This window comes from Equus asinus, chromosome 7, assembly GCF_041296235.1.
Source record: "Equus asinus isolate D_3611 breed Donkey chromosome 7, EquAss-T2T_v2, whole genome shotgun sequence".
Lineage (NCBI taxonomy): Eukaryota > Metazoa > Chordata > Mammalia > Perissodactyla > Equidae > Equus > Equus asinus.
In genome coordinates, this window is record NC_091796.1 from 98202230 (window position 1) to 98221791 (window position 19562).

The 19562-nt window shown below is 53.6% G+C and overlaps 1 protein-coding gene across 4 annotated transcripts in view; it reads left to right on the top strand.

Annotated features, from left to right (window-relative positions):
- The window catches only part of SLC24A4 (solute carrier family 24 member 4), a 156657-nt gene that overhangs the window by 47980 nt on the left and 89115 nt on the right, over positions 1-19562 (top strand). The window contains exon 1 of one of the 4 annotated variants that reach the window (XM_044774235.2): positions 9652-10183. The exons of the other annotated variants lie outside the window; for them this stretch is intronic. The gene's annotated coding sequence lies outside the window, so the exon portion shown is untranslated. Of the gene's footprint in view, positions 1-9651; positions 10184-19562 lie in introns of those variants that run through there. 4 annotated transcript variants of the gene reach the window in all.

Consider the following 19562-nt stretch of genomic DNA (forward strand, 5'->3'; position numbering starts at 1 on the left):
TGCCCTGTGCATCTCATTAGTTATCTCAGCAGCCAGGTAGGCGTCTCCCCACTTCATGGATGAGAAAAGTAAGACCCAGAGGGATGAGTAACTAGTCCAGGGACCCACAACTGCCAAGTGGCCGAGCTGGGACTTGCACCTGGGTCTGTCTCCCTCCAGAAGCTGTTTGTGTAACTGCTCATCAGTGAAACAGCACAATACATGTCTAGGTTACCTTGTGAAGACCAGACGGGGTAAGGTGTGTTTTAGCTGCATTCGCCGACGTTACTCAGTGCCTCTCCTTGCCTGGGAGCTGTGCGGTGCGGTCCTTGCTCACAAGGCGCCTGGAATGTAGTGGGAGCAGGGGGCACAGACTTTAGAACAGATAAATACACTATGCTAAGGGCTAAGAGTCCGAGGGAGGGGGCCGGGCTGGTGGCGCAGCAGTTAAGTTCACACATTCCGCTTTGGAGGCCTGGGGTTCACCAGTTCGGATCCCAGGTGCACACATGGCACCACTTGGCAAGCCGTGCTGTGGTAGGCATCCCACATATAAAGCAGAGGAAGATGGGCACGGATGTTAGCTCAGGGCCGGTCTTCCTCAGCAAAAAGAGGAGGATTGGCAGCAGATGTTAGCTCAGGGCTAATCTTCCTCGGGGGGAGGGGGGAAGAGTCTGGGAGAGAACTGTGTACCCAAACCAAGGAGAAACTGTTGCCTGACCTAAGAGTGAAGATAAGAAAGAGGCAGTCAGTGTGCAGAAGAAAGGCGGGAAGGGTATTCTAAGTAGATGGAACAGCATGAACAAAGGGATGGGGTTATCAAGTGGCGTGGAACTGTGGCGGGAGCCGAACACTGAGCCGACTTGGGAGAGAAGTGCGGCTCTAGAGGAAGGGAACTGTACCTGTGCGAAGGGCTTGGACCTTTTCCTGAGGGTGAGACGGGAGCGGCAGGTCAGGGTGCGTTCTGGATCAGGCATTCTGGCTGCCGTGTGGAAGACGGGTCTGCGGGGCAGTGGGCTGGGTCATGGGAATGCGCTTGAGCATCTTTCACAGGTCTGGCAGTTTTCCAAAGTCCATCTTGTCCACTTCCACCAGGACGTACGGAGCTGTCGCGACTTCACCTTCTGACAGTGTTTCTCTTCGCTGTCTTGCTGTGACTTTAGTGTGCGTTTCACTGCAGATGGATGGTTCTGAGCACCTTTTTGTGTGTTTCTTGGCTATTCGGACATCTTTCCCCCCCATAACGTGCCTGAGTCTTCGTCCAGTCCTCTCAGACTTTCTCCTTCTGGTTGATTTGTCTCCCAGTGCTTCGTCACGTGCACGTCCTCTGAGCACCGTCTCACCCCGTGCGTTTCACGTTCACTGTCTTACTGTGTCTTTTGAATGGAAGTTCTTAATTTTAATAAATTGATTTAATGATGACAGCAGTGAAGCAAATGTCTTCATTAAAAATGGAGCAAAGTGGCATCTTGGAAAGACGGAGGAAGCGTAGAGCTGCGGCTAGTGGGATTTCTAAGGGAATTAAAAGCTCCCTGGTTTCGTGAGACGAGGACGGTGGCTGGGAGTGGATCCTGAGTCTTAGCTCTTCTGTTACTGGGCAGGTCCCCAGTCCCCCATCTGTGAGAGGGGGTGCTGCCGGCCTGGCTCCTTGGGCTGTCCCCAGGCTCCAGTGAGTTCACGTGGGTGAGAGGGCGCTGAGGAGGGATGTCAGCGTTGTTCTCAGAGGTTCTGCTCAGAACCCAAAGGCAGAGGTGAGGCCCAAACCCGCCTCCCCCCTGGCTGGAGGGCTGGGCGGGGACCAGGGGCGCAGGGGCCTGGTGGGGGATGCTGGGATAACCCGGGAGGGGAAGATCAGTCCCGGCCTGAGGCGGGGGTCGAGCCGGGGCACCCCTGCCCCCTCCTCCTTCCTGGGGTCTCTGCATTCCTGTCCCTTCCTATCCAAGGTCTGTGAGCCCCTGCCTGGCAGCCAAGGAGCTCTGGAGAGAAGAGACTCCGTTGTGGCTGGCTGGAGTGAATTCCATTTGTGCCATCTGGGTTGGTGGGTGCCCAGTTTGATGGGGTGGAGCTCATTCCCACAAGGGCCAACAGTCTGCTTGAATCCCACCTTCCTACCTCCACCTCCTCGCCCGCTGCCTCCCCATCGCATGCTGCCCTCCAGCCACGCTGACCTGTTCCACAAACACATCGCTGCTTCCTGCCCTTGCCCACACCCTGCCCTCGGCTGAAGCCTCTGCTCTCCATCTCCCCTCCGTGACGGCCGGTTCCCTCCCTGCTGTGTTCTCTTCATGGTCCTCACCTCCCCCTGAAGCTGGGTGCATGGCACTGCTGGGGTAGGGTCCCCTCTCTGCCACCAGCACACCAAAGGTTCAAGGGCACGGACTTCACTCTATGGCCTGTAATCGTGCCTGGCACGTGGTGGGAACCCACAAACACTGGAAGCGGGGGGACACAGACGCTTGAAGCCAAAATGTGGGTCCTCTGCCATTGAAGGCAGAACTGAGTAGCAGCGATGGGGAGCCGGGTGAATTCCACGGCTGGAGGGGAGAGAACGTCTTGTTCCAGCAGTGCCCTCTGGCCTCGTTTAAAAAGACCTAGGAAGGGGCTTTTGAGCTCTGCGGGCCAAGTCGAGTTTCCCGGGAGGTGGCCAGCTGTGCTTGCTAATCCCTCCTAATCCTTGGGCCCTGGGCAGTTACCAAGAGGGGGGCCGGCACTTGGCCAGGATTCCGGGCCTCGGGCAGGAATCTGCCCCGTTGGCCACTTTCTGCCCCTCGGAGCCACCTGTTGCCATAAAGACGTGAGTCCCCTGCCGGGCTCCGAGGAGTGCACGGTGGCCCTTTGCCGCGGCAGGACAGGCGTCGGGCGGACACTGTGAGCAGCTGGGATCCTGATAATCTGAGATCGTGTGTTCAGTGTCCCACCCACCCCACACCAATGGGGCTTTTCTGCGCCCGGGGGCCTTTGGGAGATTCCACTTTTGAGGCGGTGCTTTTTATCACCTCCAGATGACCTGGTGGCTCCTGCCCAGGGTCACACAGCGCCAGGAACTCTCAGCCTGCAGGCAAGGCTGTGCCCCCTGCCTCGAGGGGGTGCAGAGGCCTAGGGGGCAAGACGGAGGCTCCGGAGGCACCAGGGGCTCGGGCTGGACTCCAGGCGCTGCTGCTGGTGAGCCGCTGACTGTGGGCGAGGGAGGCGACCCCCATAAGCCTCAGTCGTCTCTTGCGTAGAACGGGAGGTGCCCCTTCCTCCGGGCCTGGGTGAGGGTTCAGTGGACAACAGCGGCCCTGGGCGGGTGGCCAGATGAGGGGACGGATGGCAGAGACGCTCACCATGCCACGAAACGCAGTCGGATGATCTCGGAGAATTTTCAGTTGCATTTGCCCAGTAGGTTTACGTTCTTCAATTATTAAATGATGTTATTTTGCTTCGTGTGGGTTTTTTATCCTTTAAGCCAGTGATTCTCAACCCTGCCTGCATATTGGAGTCACCTGGGGAGGTTTAATGACTTTTGAGAACTGCCCAGGGCCCCCTCCTCTCCCAGCATTATGACGTAATCGCTCAGGCGTAGCCTGGGCACCAGCATTTTTTGAAGCTCCCCAGCTGACTCTAAGGCTGCGAGCTCCTATTTTAGGCAGTCACGGATATTCTTTAATTCAGCACCTTTCAGAAATCTATAGGAAATTCAAGATAGACTACTTAAAAATGCATGTAACTTCTTAAAAGAAATTTTGCCTTATTGTGTCAATTCATATCAACCATCTTGTCTATTATTTGGAGTACATCAATCAACTCCCTAGCTGACAATCCAGACTGGCTTTCTTTTGAGTCCTCTAACCATACCCACCCCCTTTCCTGCCTCAGGCCCTTTGCACTTGCTGTTCTCTCTTTCTGGAACACCCTTCCTAGGTCTTGATATGGTGGGATCCTTGGAGTCATTCAGGGCCCAGCTTAAATGTCACCTCCTCAGAGAAGCCCTCTCAGACTTTCCAGTCTCAAGCAGCCCTCCCCCCAGTCACACTCTATCACATCACCCTGCACTGCACCAGAGCTGCCAGGATTACCCTGTGTATTTTCTTATTGCTGGCTGCTCTGCTCTTCAGTGTAAGCCCTGGAGAGCCTTGCTGTCTCGTTCGCTGCTGGGTCCCGGGCCCGGCACGTGGGAAGCGCCCAGCGAGAGCTTCTCGAACGTAAATGGGGTTGCTGTGCATCTTCGATGTTCGTAAGCCCTTGGGCTCAGGCCAAGCCTTGTGTCCCTTTGAGGCCGCTTGCAGTGCCTGGCATGGGAGTGGAGGCACGAGTCGGGTTGGGACGTAAATAGACTCATCAACTCGTTATACGATTAAGCATCTAAACTAAAAGACCTGTCTGTTTAGGATTTGCTCCAGGTCGTTACAGAGGGAGGGGGAAATTAAGTACATTACGAAATAGCAACGCGCACTTGTAGTTTGGGGCCGTGTAAATATCCTGTAACAAACGGAAAGGTCTAGGCCAGGACTCAGGGGTCATCTCTGGGTTGAAAGGTTGCTGGGAATTTCATTTTCTTCTTTATCATTTTATATTTTGAAAAATTTCTGTAGTCAACACATATTTTCTGTGACCAGAAATACTAAATTTTAAATTAATTTAATTTTAAATTTTCAGTGCTTCTGGTACAGTGGTTTTAAACACTCTGGCTTACAAAAATAAAAAAATTTTCCGGCTCCGAAGCCAGACCCACCTGGCTCTGCAACCTGCCAGCTGTACCTCACCCAAATCAGCTAACTTCTCTCTCAGTCTTCCCTTCTGTGAAATGGGGATAATTGCAGTCCCTGCCTCCTAGTTATGGTGAGGATGAAATACGTTAATATACATAAAACGGTTAGAACTTGGCCTGGCACGGAGGATGCTCAGTCTGGGTCAGCTGGTATTTTTACTGCTGCTAAAGTACGGGCCTCTTTTAGGTACAGTATCTCACTTAATCATTTAATCCCTCAAATAAACCTAGAAGGTGCGCGGAAGCAGAAACTTAGCGTTGATTGCTGTCAGAGCAAGGATGGGGACCCGGGGTCCAGCTCCCTCCTCAGGGGGTGGTGCGTTGACCGCCTGGCCCTACCTGGAAACAGAGGAATTGGTTAGTCCTGTAAATAGGTCCTGGAGCAGTGCTTAGAGAATCCCGTGCCCCAGAGTGGACTCAAGACTGTGTCTTGACGCTGAGACTCAGAGGGCCCCGCCTTGGGCGCTCTGCCCTCCAGTGGCAGATACGGGAAGTGCGCGTCTTCTTGGCCGTGGAGCCCCTTGGCTGGTACGAAGAGCACGGATTCAGAGTCAGAAATCTTGGATCCCAGGCCTCATCTCTTCGCTCACTAGCAGAGAGGCCAGTGGCTCATCTCTCTCAGCTGTGGTCCGCCCCCCATCTGCCCCCAGGTCCCCACCCGGCTGTCTGGACCGCTGCAGTAGTCTGCCCGTCTGTCTCCCTCCCCCGAGGCATCCTTCATATCGCCTCCCAGTCGACTTGCTAACGGGCAGATATGCTCTTGTCACTGTCACATGTAAAGACCCCAGGGGTCCTCGTGGCAGGGAAGAGACTTAATGTTTATTGAAGTCCCGGCCCGAACTGCAAGTATGCCACGTGGCCCTCTGTCTGCCCCCCACCCCGCTCGCCAGCCTCGTTTGTGCCCCCTCTCCTGCTCGCCTCTCGCCCGGACCCTGGAGGGCGCCAGGAGAAGTGGGCCAGGGTCGTGGATGGACCAGCCCACGGAGGCAGCCCGCAGCTGCCCCGGATGTGAGGCAGCACCCCGAGGGCTGAGACCGCCGTGCGGCCCCCCTCCCAGAATGCCCCTCCTTCTATCTCCACGCGCACCCACGCAGCCCTGAAGGTGCAGCTTCATCCCCCGCTTCTGGAACGCTGCCTGTCGGCACCCCCGGGCAGCCCGAACTGCTTTCCGCGCTCCTCGGTTGCCGCTGTGCTGACATCCCCCGGCTGCCCCAGTCGTGCCCACCCACGACAGTGTGTGTGTCTCCCACTTGGCCTCAGACTGGAAGCCTCCCCAGGGCAGAGACTGTGTCAGCTATCAGAGTCGCTCCCTGCCCCCAGCAGGGCGCCCTGCACAGAAAAGGCCTCTGTCTGCGAATGAATGAGTGGTAATGCTGAAGGTGGAGGCCACTTCCCTGACCACCGCCCCCCCCCCCCAGGGACCCTGGCTGTACCTTCTGTGTCGCTCCGGAGCGAAGATCTGCAGTGTGGCCCGAGCTGTGCTGGCTGGACCTGCTTACAGCTGCCGGGGGCATGCATTCGGCCCAGAGACAGCAGTTCTGAAATGCAAGCCAGAATTAGTCTGGAACAAACCATTTAATGACTCTGGCTTGACTCAAATGAGATATGAACCGAGTCAACACCAAGCGAAATGAATTTTTGATTACCACCTGGGCATTGTGATATTTCTGTCTGCCTCTGCCGGTGTTTTTCCCCCCCAACTCGAGCATGAAATACACTCCACGGTTCCTCAGAAGAGCTGGGCGGACAGGGCCTTTGGGGTAAAGTGATGTTGGAAATTATCAGCGTAAGAAAGGAGAATGACAGGCCTGTTCAGGCAGAGGTTTTAACTTCTCTTATATAATTAAAACTCACTTTAAATTTCAGGGCTGCTTTTATCAAGACTGGGGGAGGCAGTGTACACTATAGCATAAGCATATTTTAGAGCTGCCTGTTTTCAGGGAAGTTTAATGGAGAGGGGTTTTAGGGTCAATTCTGATTTCTAAAAACATTGTCAGCATGTGCACTGGGGGCCTGCCTTGTGCCTGTGCTGGGGTGGGAGGGTGATAGAAAGTTAAACTGGATGGAAAGCCTGCCCTCCGGCAGACAGCTGCAGATTAGGTGTAAGGACAAGTAGAAAGGGCTCGGGGCTCTAGGAAGGGGCAGCAAGTTCAGGTCGATCCTGGGTGGCTGCATGGAGGAGGTGGCATTCTAGGCAGGCCTTGGAAGACGCTGAGGCTGGAGGTGGAGGGAGCATGGTAAACAAAAGAAATGCAGCTCGCTCAGAAACCGAGGGGCCGTTAGCTGGGCCAGAGTGGGACCCAAGAAGGGGGCGGGAATAAGCTTGGGAAGGGAAGTTGGGTCAAGTGGTAGGGTGTTGAGGGTCGCTCTTATGGCAATGGCTGCCCTTGGCGTGGGAGAGCTGTTGGCCCAAGGGGCATTTTCCCATCTTTGGGGATATGGGGACAGTAGTGGATGTGACCCTGCCGGCTGGGGTGTGGCAGGTGGAATGTTCCTCCTCCTGGCGCTCAGAAGGCAGTTTATGGGGGGTGGTTAGTAAGTGACCCATTGGCAGGATGCAAGGCAAGGAGGGATCTGCCTTCTCTCTGCCTCCACCCCCAACTCTTGTCTGTTCTTTGCAGCCTGGCTCAGACTGACCACTGCTAAGAGGAGAGTAAGGTTGAAGAGACCCAGCTCAGTGGGGCCTGTTGCTGGGGTTTGCATCCTGGCTCTTGCGCACACAAGCTGTGTGATTTCAGGCAAGTGACTCAACCTCTCTGAGCCTCCATTTCCCCGTCTGCAGTGTAATGGGTTAATGTGATTAGGATAGCACCTAAGAGAGGAGGCGGTTCTGAGCAATAAAGGAAACAACATGCGAGACTTAGAACCATGCTCGACAAACGGCAGGTCCTTAATAAGTTGGCTGCTGCTGCTTTGCTGGAGTTACTCTATGATTGATCCTGCTGGTTGATCGTGCCTCAGTTCTTAGCATCTCTGCTAAGACCACAGCGCCTCCCAGCTCCGGTCAGCTGGCTGCTTCCCATCCCAAAGAGGGGAGACAAGCTCAGCTGAAGGTGACATGGTCAAGGTTGCACAGTCACAAGCCCCAGTTAGATGCACACCCAGGACTTCTGAATGACTGCTCTGCTCCCACGGCTGCTCGGGAACACGGATGGGCCCTTGTCACAGGTTCCAGGGGAGCTGGCACCTGCGTCCTCTGGATGTGGATCTGTCTCCCATTAGGCTGTCCTGGGATGTCTTAAGGACAGTGACTGCATATCCTGTGTCCTTTCCTCCCAGCCCGTCATGCTCTTCTTGAACTTGATGTCCCACCTCCTGGATGCGTTGGGGGAGATGAGCAGGCTGGTGTCCGCCTCTGAGAAGGGACAGGAAGGCGAGCCGTTACGCAGGAGGAAGGGCTTCCAGATGGCCGGGCTCTGGGCGGTCAGATCCATGTCCCCAGGGGCCTCAAGGCAGCTAGCCATCTGGAGAGGGTGCTGGGCCTGCTCCTGTGTGGGGAGGCGGCATCTGAAAGACCTGTGAGACCCCTCAGCAGGGGAATTTCCAGACTCCAAATCTCCGCTCTGAGGAGCTTAAAAGTAGGTGCTGGGGGCCGGCCCCATGGTCGAGTAGTTAAGTTCATGCGCTCTGCTTCAGCGGCCCAGGGTTTCGCTGGTTCAGATCCTGGGTGCGGACATGGCACCGCTTGTCAAGCCATGCTGAGGTGCCGTCCCACATAGCAGAGCCAGAAGGACCCACAACTAGAATATACAACTAGGTACTGGGGGGCTTTGAGGGGGAGGAGAAAAAAAAGATTGGCAACAGATGTTAGCTCAGGTGCCAATCTTTAGAGAAAAAAAGTGGTGATGGTTTCCCATGATGGTCTCACCTTTCCCTCCAGGAGATGTGTCTAGCTCAGTGGGAGGCGTGATTTGGGAGGCAGGGCGCAGCCTTCTGGGTGACGTGTGGCATGGAATGTTGTGACAAGCACTGAACGGTGTTGGTAAGAGAGGGCCCTGGCCCCGACTCCTGTGACCTTGGGCACGTCACCTAAACTCTGCCTCAATTTTCTCAGCTGTAAAATTGGATGCCACTCGGGGCTGGCCCCGTGGCCGAGTGGTTAAGTTCGCGCGCTCCGCTGCAGGTGGCCCAGTGTTTCGTTGGTTCGAATCCTGGGCGCGGACATGGCACTGCTCATCAGACCACGCTGAGGCAGCGTCCCACATGCCACAACTGGAAGGACCCACAACGAAGAATATACAACTATGTACTGGGGGGCTTTGGGGAGAAAAAGGAAAAATAAAATCTTTAAAAAAAAAAAAAAAATTGGATGCCACTTACTTCCCGGGGTCACTGTGCTGATTAACCGAATGCACATAAAGCATTTAACGTTCCTTGTTCCTTCGTCCTACAGTTTCCCTTGAGTGCCTAAAACCAGCAGGGCCCCCTGGCGTCCAGCTGTGAGCAAGACACACCCAACCAGCCCTGTGGAGCCCACTCTCGGTCGGAGGGTGGGGGGGAATGGGGTAGCTTATAGCACAGGGCCTGACACGTGATACGCTCTCAAATGATACCTGGTACCTGCTGTTAACCGGAATTGGAATTATTTAAAGCCAACCGCGTTCTCCCCTCATCCTCCCCCCACCCCCAAAATCCTGTTAGACCAGCAAAAGTCAGAGGAGAAGGCAGCCCACAGCGTGAGCCCGTCCGCCTCCAGGGGTGGTCTGACGTGTCCGTTAATCCGTGTTTGATGTGTAAGCAGATTATCTGAGCAGAGTGCGGACTTCTGTGCGGGATGACTTGCCCGGGCCGCCAGCCTGTGACACTGCCATCAAGGCTCAGTTCTCTCTTTGTGTTGAAATTCCAGCTGGTTCCTGGTGGGAGGCGGGGCGGGGGGGGGGGCGGTTCTATAGCTGTAAAAACGTGTTCTCGACGCCGCCCATGAGCACAAATGCACTTCAGCCTTGGCATTAAGAGGCTCCTGCAGTGAGCCGTCCCTTGCCCCGGGCCCCCCGTGCAAATCTGCCTCCGTCCTGGAGACCCCCCTCCGTCAGCCTCCCCCCAACCCCGTCCTACAGGGTGTGAGGCAGGAGATGCAGCAGCAGGAGCTGAGGGGTTCCGGGGCGGCGGGCAGGGCGCCGTGGGCGTGGTCGGCCTCTGGAGAGGGCAGTATTCTCATCACTGATGTTTAAAATTGCTGGCCAATGGTGACCAAAAGTAGTCCCACTTTTATAATTTTTTATTGTGGGAAGGAAACAATTTACCATTTTAAGGGTGTTTGTGTACAGTTCAGCGGCCTTGAGTACATTCACGCTGTTGTGTGACCATCATCATCATCAGCATCCTCCGGCTCCGGGACGTGTTCATCTTCCCGGAGGGACGCTCCGGTCCGCGTGACACAGTAACTCCTTGCGCCCCGCCCCTTGCTGTCCCTGGCAGCCGCCATTCAACTTTCTGTCTCCGTGAACTTGACAGGTACGTCCTGTAAATGGAATCACACAGTATTTATCTTTTTTTGGCTAGCTTGTTATTTCACTTAGCATGATGTGTTCGAGGTTGGTCGATGTTGTAGTGTGGGTACCTTGCTCCTTTTTAAGGCTGAGTACTACTCCGTGGCACGTGTATACACCGTTGTGTTTACCTGCTCATCTGTCTCTGGGCCCTCGGGCTGCTTCCCCGTCTTGGCTCTTGTGAATAATGCTTCTGTGCACGTGGGTGTGCAATATCTGTTTGACTCCCTGCTTGCGATTCTTTTGGGTGTGTACCCAGAAGTGGAATTGCTGGGTCCTGTGGTCATTCTCTGTTTAATTTTTTGAGGAACTGCTTTACTATTTTTAAGCTCTTTATACGCAGCCTACCGCTTTATTGCCTGCACCTGAGGTCCAAACTCCGAGCCCCCACTTGGTCTCCCATACCGTACTGTTTTCCTCTGTGGTTGCCTGATAAAATGTTAGGAGAGATTCAAGAGGGACCTGTGGGTGTGGAATTTGGGTCAGGAGTGTAAAGAGAGGGTGTCGCCGTCGCACGATTTGGCCCTCCCAGGACTCAGGCGTGAGTCTGCGGTTAGCATCCCAGCACATCCTCTGTTCTTCAGAGCACCTCCTGGCCCACGTGCAGACACCTTTTCCGTTGAAGGTGGCCCACAGGCATTGACTGGGGACCCCTGTCCTCAGGGTTGGTCTCTAGCCCATGGCCTGGGTTACCCCTCTGTCTCAGCTCATAAGCCACTTAATGCCTACACTCGCGTACTTATAGGGAGTATGGATGCTGCTGCTCCCAAGACCAAGGAGGAGGAGGAAAGGGGGCGTCCCAGGCGTCCTTGCCCATCAGCTCATCTGGGGCAGTCGGTACCAGGTCCAGGTGATGGTTCTGGAACTGGCGTTGTTGACCCTGAGGGATGTCAGAGCTCACGGTGTGCAGGTGTCTGGGGCCAGGGCTTCAGGCCCCAGGGCGGCCCCCAGACCAAAACTGGGGCCCAAGAGCCATCCCATGTCTGCCTCAGATCAGCCTGCACGTGGAGCAGAGCGCGCTCTGGGATCTCCGGGACTCCAGACTTTGTACTGAGTTTGCTTTTAAAAACCAACGATTCCTTTTAGATAGATGCACTGGAACACTTAGAGTAGAAATACTGTGACAACTGGGGTTTTCTTCAAAATCAACTGAGTGGGGAGACAGGGGTGGCCTCAGAGCTGGTGGGGGTGTAAGGTGAAACCAGATCGGCCGGAGCTGATCATTGCTGAAGCTGAGGGATGGGGACGTGGGAGTTTGCTATACTGTTCTCTCTCTTCCTATGTCTGTTTGACATTTTCCATATTAAAAGTTAAGAAACATCCAGCCTTTCTCTCCACTCCCCTCTTGGAAGGAAACTGACCTCTCCCTGCTCTTGTCGTGTTTGGACACCTGCCCTCTGTTCTCTGATTATCACACGTGCAGTGGGTGCTGTCCTATCCGTTTCCCAGGTGAGTAAATGGAGATGCCTTGACATTTCAATGGGTAAGTGGCTTAGCTGGGATCTGAACCAGGCCCAGCTCCCAAACCACTGCTCTGCCCCCTGGATGGAGGGTCCCAGCCCCCCTTGTCAGCTGGGGGTCTGCACCGCCTGGACCAGGGCTCAGCCCCTGGACACCAGTCCCTCTCCCTGTGGCTTTGCCTCCTCCCTCTCCTGTCCCCATAAGGTCCTGCCTGCGATGACCTAGAGATCATTATGCGGAGGGGAGAAGGGCTAATGACTTGGCCCAGGTCGCTCAGCTCCTCGGTGGCAAAGCCACTCCCCTGTGCTGGCAGGCGCTTCCGCCCCAGGGGCCGCTCCGTCTCATTAGCAAGCTCTCATTTCCTGTGTCTTCCCTGGGCTCCTGACCTTCGCTGCTCTAGTCTCCCCTCACCCGCGGGCTCCAGAGTCCCCTGCCACGTCGCAGTCCCAGGCATCCTCTTCCTCTTGTTTCCTTCCCAGTCTTGTTTGGTTTCTTAACTCGCCTCGTCTGCCCGGTTGGTCTGATGCCATCTGGTCCCTCTGCAGGAGGTTTTCTCTTCTCCCATTCCCTCTGCAGAATCCTCGCATCGCCTCTCCCTGCCCCTTCTCTCCCCTCTCATCCCACGTTGCCCCTGCCTCCTTTGGGCCTGTGACTCCCCAGGCTGAGGCGTCCCCAGTGTTGTCCCCACCACTGTGCCTGCTGGTCCCACAGCCCCGGTTGACAGTTTCCTCCTCCCTCACGGAGGGAGCTCAGTTCTCTCCTTTCCCGCCAAGGCGCACCCCCGCCATCTCCCGTTCCCCTGAGCAGAGAGGGCACAGCCGTGCCAAACAGGACTGAATTCCGGTCTCCTACGCATCTCCTCACCCGTCAGCCTTTCTTACATTCGAGACACATTTAAACACTCTTGATGCTTTTGCCATAACTTTGACCCCTCCCCTGGTTGAAACGTGGCTCTCCTTCCAGTCAATTTCCCCCTCAGATCTGACCATGTATTTTCTTAAATGTTTTCTGAAACTTTGTTCCTTCAGCACCATAAATTTGAAATGAGAACAGTCACAAAAATGATAAACATCCTCCGTGGCTGTACTCTGTCCCCTGCCCCAGTCTGGGCTGGGGGCTCCTCCGCAGACCCCATAAACCTTCCTGGACCTGTCTGTGGCATTGCACTTATTGTCACCAGACAGGCCTGCAAGCGCCTTTTTACAAAAGTGGTATGGGCACCGGGTCTACCAGGGAAAACCACAGGTCCTGTGTTAGGGGTTTGAGCTGGCTGTGACCAGGAGATGGCGTGGTACTGGGTAGGATGCGCTAGCGTAGCAGACCCTCATAGTCTAGCACCGGAGCACCATAAGGTTGCTTTGGACTGTGTACCACTCCCGGGTGCATTCCTGGCTGGTGGGACATCCTCCACATAGTCATTCAGGGACCCAGGCTCCTTCTGTCTATGGCTCTGCCTCTCGAGGGCTCAGAGTCTTGCACGTTCATCCAGTGGCTGGGGAAAGAAAAGAAGTGGAATAAACACACCTGGTGCTTGACAGCCTTGGTCTAGAAGGGTAGGCATCACTTCCACGGCGAGAGCTGGCTGCACCTAACTGCAGGGGGTCCCAGGAGGTGTCCCTGTCTGCACGGTTGGTTCTCAGCCACTAGTCATTGGAGAATTTCTGCTGTATGTGGGAATGGAGTGGAGAGAGGTGGGAGTGAAAGGGACAAGTGCCATTCCAGTCCAGCTCTGAGTTTCACTAAAAAGGCCCCAAGTCTTCCATCGGCTTTGATCTTGTTTTTGTGTGTCCCAGCCCAACCGTTGTGCCCTGTGATCAGGAGCTGGGGTCCCGGTTGTGGGTCGTTACCATCTGGAACACTGGTTTCCTCAAAGTCTGTCTTGGGACCCATCACCACATTGCTACTAAGTAAGCTCCATGGAGAGTCTGTCTGATTCACCGCTGTCCACACTTCTCCACCCCAAGTGCCTAGAAAAGGACGTGGTACATGACAGGTGTAGGTGATTGTTGTGGCCATCTTTGGAAAACACACAAGTTCTTCTGCAGTGTGACCTTGCCACCCCTCCATCAAGTCCCTTCTCCTGGAATTTAGGCTGGCCTTAGTGATTTTCTTGACCAGTAGCATGTGGCAGAAGAGACATTCTGGACTTTTGAGAATAGATCATAAGGAGTTTCTTGTGGCTTCTGTCTGCATCCCATGGGACTCTCCCTCTCGGAACCCACCCGTCACGTTCTGAGAAGCCCAAGTGACCTTGGAGATGTTCTGGTTGGCAGCCCCAGCTGGGCTTCCAGCCGACTGCCAGCATCAGCTGCCAGCCATGTGAGTGCACCATTGTGGGCGTCCGGCCTGGTGGAGCCTTCCTATGACGTCAACTTCAGCTGACATCTGGCTGCAGCTGCTCGAGAGACCCCCGAGTGAGAACAACTCTTCCCTACCCCAGCTGCGAACGCCTCTCCTGCCCTCTCTTCTCATTCGGCCCCAGCCCAGGCTGAACCATCGCCCCCAGCTCAGGCTGCGTCCGGGAAGGCACCTTTCTCGAACAGCTCTTTCCTCCTCCCCAGTGTCCTATTGATTTTATTGACCTTGCTCTTTCAACATTATCAGAAACTTTGTAGTATAATTTTCTAGAGGTAGGGTGGGATTTCAAGGTTAGTGTGTAGAAAATGAAACTGTCTTGATCTGAAAAATACATTGGGTGATTATCTTCTCATTTGTAATTTTAGGATCATTGAAAGAAGAGACAATAGCAGAAGATTTTCTTCCTTTTCTCCCAAATCTCTGGCTTTTGTCAGCCTTGCTTGATTTCATCCTGATGTCCCCTCTGCCTGTCACTTGCCTTCTGAGTGTCTGGGCCCTGATGGCTCTATTTGTATCCATCACAAGCGGTACCTTGATTTCTGTATCAGAGCGACAGCTTCTCCTCTCTGGGTAGTGGCTGGAAGCACCCTTGTTTCTGATGATTGCTCCAAGAATGGGACATTTGGGGTCTGTTGGTTACTTTGCGTAACCTCCTGGATAGTCGGGGTTCAGTTCCAGAACCCCTCACTGCAGGGGACCTTGGAATGGGAGCTGGGCACCCAGATGCCTCAATGATGGAATTGCAAAGCCCTCGAGGTTGGTGCAGAGCTGTGTCAAAGAGAGAGAGGGAGAAACGATCAGTTATGATTGACTTTCCTTTTCCGTCCTTCAGAGAATCCAGACTCTTGGTGAGCAGCTTCTGAGGACCAGTTGATGCTGGAGGTTCTGGTAGTTTCTAACATTGTCCTTCATGTCACTTCCGAGAACCTCCTGCAGCACTGAGGTACAGGAATGCTCGCCATCTGAAATAGGGGGCTGATCAGGCGCTGAGGAAGTGGTCATGGTTTCTCTCTAGTTCCGTCCAAGACGAGCTCTTAATAGGAACAATGCCGTGGTTCCTAATTTTTGCTTGTCTGTAAGTGGTGTTTGCCATTTTCTTTTTCTCTTTCTGAATTAGAATGTACTCTTTGGTTTGGGGAAGTCACATCCGTTTGCATTTTAAAAGTCAGAAGAAATACAGACTTCTGTAAGCAGTTAAAAATGGTCGTCCAGGTGGGAAATTACTGCAATCGTAATATTATACCTGATCCTACATAGAATTGGGTTCGAAACAATCATGAAGGAAACTGGGATCAGGTGATGTTAGTTCAGTAGAAATTTGGATTATTCTCCATACTTTTAACTCCTCTGAACCATAAATAGCTACTTAATACACACATCATGTAGGATATCAGCAATAGCAGCTGCACGTTCTCTGTGAGCGTTGTTAGATTTTCAATGATGAGTGGGAAGGAAAGTAAATCATACTCTGTCAGTCCAGGCTCTTCCACTTTGGGGCAAATTTCCCGGCTCCCTCCACCCAAAGAAAGCAAGGTACCAGTTAAGAGATGCTATGAGATTGAGCTGTGGGGTGACCTCTCTGCTCAAAAGCTGGACAGTGTGAGTGACAAGGGGGCAGGAAAAGCAAAGGGACGCAGGTAGGTGGGGAAGGGTCGGAGTGGCCTCCAGGATGGACAAGGCAGGCCCGCAGTTCTGAACTTGACCCCCGATAGGTCAGGTAAGGATAACTTGTCATCCTGTCCTCTTTAGAAGGGGTGAGAAAACTGGGGCCCACCTTTTTGCCTGACTTTTGCAGCCAGTTGTTTCTGCCTCACTGAGGGGTAGGGGGCTTGGGTATCTTGGGTGAAGGGGTAATCTGGGCTGTGCCACATTGGCAGGTGCGGAAGTCACGATTCCCAGCCCTGCTTTCCAGAACAACGCAGTGATGCGAAAGGTCTCTCAGGCCAGCGACTCTGAGCAGGGTCCTGGCTTAACCCGAGGACTTATTCTGGCAGGCCAGGGCTGATTGAAAACATGCTCTCTGGTTCTTGTGGGCAAATGGTGTACCTACGACTAGCTCCAAAATCTTCATCTGCAGAAATTGTGAAGGGTTATTGTTACCTAAGCTAGCTATTAATGGTTGCTTTGCTAAGACTTTCTATTTGCAAACTAAAACCAGTGAGTTTCTAGAGTTTGAGGGCCCCACTTCAGGATTGTGTAAGAAGTCTGGATTCCACTCAACAATTGGCGACATGGCCCGGTTCTGACTGCGCACATGGACGTGTCGAGTGGGATTTCTTTGGCTTGGAGGAACCGTGCCTTCGGAGCATGCCGTCTGTTTGTTGTCTTGAGATGGTCACAGTTTTTAGTTGCTACTATTCTTGCTTTTCATTTATAAACAAGTCGTTATTAGTTTGGCTCCGTTGCCAGTTTAGTTTTGCGTGGGTTGTTCGCATCACAGGGAAAGTTTAGCGACACTGGCATATTTGGGCTCATCGTTTGCCAGGAGTTAAGCTGAGACTCTATATTTTCGTTCAAGTCAGTCCCCCCACCACCACTCCCCCCGCCTTAGCTGGGGAGTGATACTGTGCGTTCATCATGGAATCCTTTGTCCCCAGGAGTGGGGACAGATGAGGTTGGGTGAGCCCCAGGTGCCCTTGTTCCTCTTTTGTGGGCTGTGGCGTAAAAAGATAAAAAGCGAAAGGGGTGGGAACGTGTGCCCCTGATCAGAGACAGGGTGCAGGAATTGCACGGAAAGGAACGGGGACCAAGCCTAGAAACGTGACTTCCTGCGTCATCCTACAACTTGATATCGTATTTAGAAATACACCTGCAGCTTCTTTGTCTTAACGGTCAGTTTACTTTTAGGGTATCTGTAGCTCTTGATATGTTTGGGTAGGTTTTATCTGCAGCATGTACAATTCAGTATTCCCCTTTTTTGTGTATCTCCTCTGTTCTTTTCTATGTCTCTCTTTGGGTCAGAATTCTTTGTGTTTGTACAGTAGTCTGTTAAGTTGCGATGTCATATTGACCCATCGAATGGGGGCATTTGGATGGCTTCCTGAATCTCTGTCACCCCTCTGTTCATGGCGCTCCCCGACCTCCCTGCCCGCCCCCACACCCTTTTTTACTGGTGCATAGATGAGAATTGGGGACTTGCTGTAACATAGGGTTGCAGTGTACCATCTCTGTGCTTAGACACTACGCTGCCTCTGGTTCTCATGTGGACCAGCCTCTGGCTCCTGCCTTGAAGACACTGATAATAGCATTTTCTCTTAGCCTGATAGGAGATTGTAGGTAGAAAGAATACATTTCCTTCTTATTGATCTGAGTTTTCACTGCTCACAAAGTCTTATATAGAGAACCATCATGGGAAAGAGGAAGCGCCCCTCCCTTTTGCTGTGGAAATTCTCACCAGTGGTTCCCAGCTGCTCTGAGGTTAGAGGATGCCGTGAAATGTATCACAGCGGAAAACCTGAAATTTGCATTTGGAATACAGTGGTATCTGTCCTCAGAATCTCACGGGAAGCCAGCCTCCCTCTGTGCCCGGCTCCTCCTGCTCCCGCTTCTCTGGGCTGCACAGCACTGGGAGGGGTCCCTGAGCCACTATGTGGAGCCACCATCTGTGCCTGACATGCACTTACCGCCTAGAGGTATTTGGGCGTCTGTCTTTGACTTGAAAAGGAGTCTGATGAGCTGAGTGCAGCTTCCTTAACTCTCAGTCCCGTGCTCTGTCCCCTGATCCAGAAGGAGGAAGGAGCCTTTGCACGAGCGTAGTCACCCAGGCCTCCTGGAAGAGGGGGCCTCTGTCTGCTCTCGAGGGGATGTAAATTGTCACAGTGGGAGGAGGGGCGCCTGAGCAAAGGCCCAGGGGTCAGAATGGCCAGAGATCGTGTGCAGGCCAGTGATGAGGCCAGAGTGCAGGGTCCTCGAGAGGACAGTGGCTGGCAGGGTTGGAATGTCCAGGTCCAGGTTTTGGAAGGAATGAAAGGCATTTCTGAAGGTTCTGTTAGTGATTATCTAATGTTGTAAATTGGGATTTAATAAAAGGAAAGTCAGTGCCCGCGTGTGGAGAGGATTTTCCTACCTGTGTTATTTTCTCACTATAAAAATAGAAGCAAATGATGTATTGATACTTAGGATTCATAGAATAAAGGGTTTCAAAGCAGTCCCGAATTGGAAAACTGTATGCGGGTCGGCGGGAGCCCAGCCTGACCCTCCCAGCGTCCTCTTGGAGGACAAGCCATGCCACTGAAACAGGGGCCACGTTCACACCTCCTCTGTCACAGCCCCTCTGCCCTGCCCTGGCTTGGAGCTGGACCATGAGGAGGACAGGCCATTGCTGTCATCCCTTTTAGGTCCATACACCCAATATGGCCTCGTTTTTAAAAACATCCCTGGCGTTTGCATGCTTCAGTCCGTCAGAACGTGCCAGTGGGCCATTGTGGGTGGTAAATGGGTCGACTGAAGCCATTGGACAACAGATGGGCAGTTTACCACCACACTGAGGATGGCCTCATCCCTGGGGCAGTGGAGGCCACCAAGGGCCTCTGAGGAATGGCCTGGCCCAACCACAGTGGGGCCAAGAAGAGGTGAGGGGAGCAGCAGGCACCCACTTGGAGTGCCGGAGAAGTGGGCGTGTGAGAACGGTTTTGGAGGAAGAACCGGTCAGACTGTGGGAGATGCGAAGGAGGGGAGGGAAAGAATACAGAATGGGTCAGCCTCCAAGGCTCTGTTTTGTTGCCGTCCCCTCCGCCTCCCTGAAGCTTTGCATGTCCTAAAAAAAAAACAAAACCCTGTTAGCCTCAGCCCCTTGCTTCCCAGGACCCCCCACCAGCCCGGAGCGGCTGCCATCAGTTCCCTCACAGTCCCGCCTGGTGGGCTGGAACGTGCCCCTTCCGACTGGCCCTGTTGGGAAGGGGGAACTACGACAGTTGTTTGGTGCTCTGTGCCATGCACGGTGCAGAGAATCCCCACCGAGGTGGCCGTACCAGGTGGAATCGCCACATGACGGACGCTTTCTTTCTTGCAGGGTGGCCTTTCCTTGCTCCATCCCGCTCCCTTCCCTGGTGAGATCTCAAGCAAGGACCTTGTGGATTTAAGTCCAATGACACCCTCGGTAACCATAACAGCTCTGAGGATGCTCAAATAGCCTACGTCAGGGGGATTCCAGCAAGATTTAGGATCTTAATAATTAACACTCTGAACAACCTGATGCTGTTCAGCTTGGTTAGATGACATTTAAATGCCAGCACTCTCATGAAATACCTGGGGAGAGCCTTGCTAATTTATTCAGGCCTCCATTGATCTTAAAATGCATTTGCAGTTGGATACAGTTATGCAGACCCGGGTTCTCAGAAAAAGAACATGTTGTTAATTTCATGCGCAGCGAGTTAAAAATGTCACTCCGTGGGGTCTGAATTGCCATCAACTTGCTTATGCAGCTGAATCTCACCTCGGTTTTGACACCTACTAGCTGGGGAGAAAGATTTTCCATGTGGCGTGATGAATACAAACAGTTCAGATTAGCAGCTCCCGGATCTGAT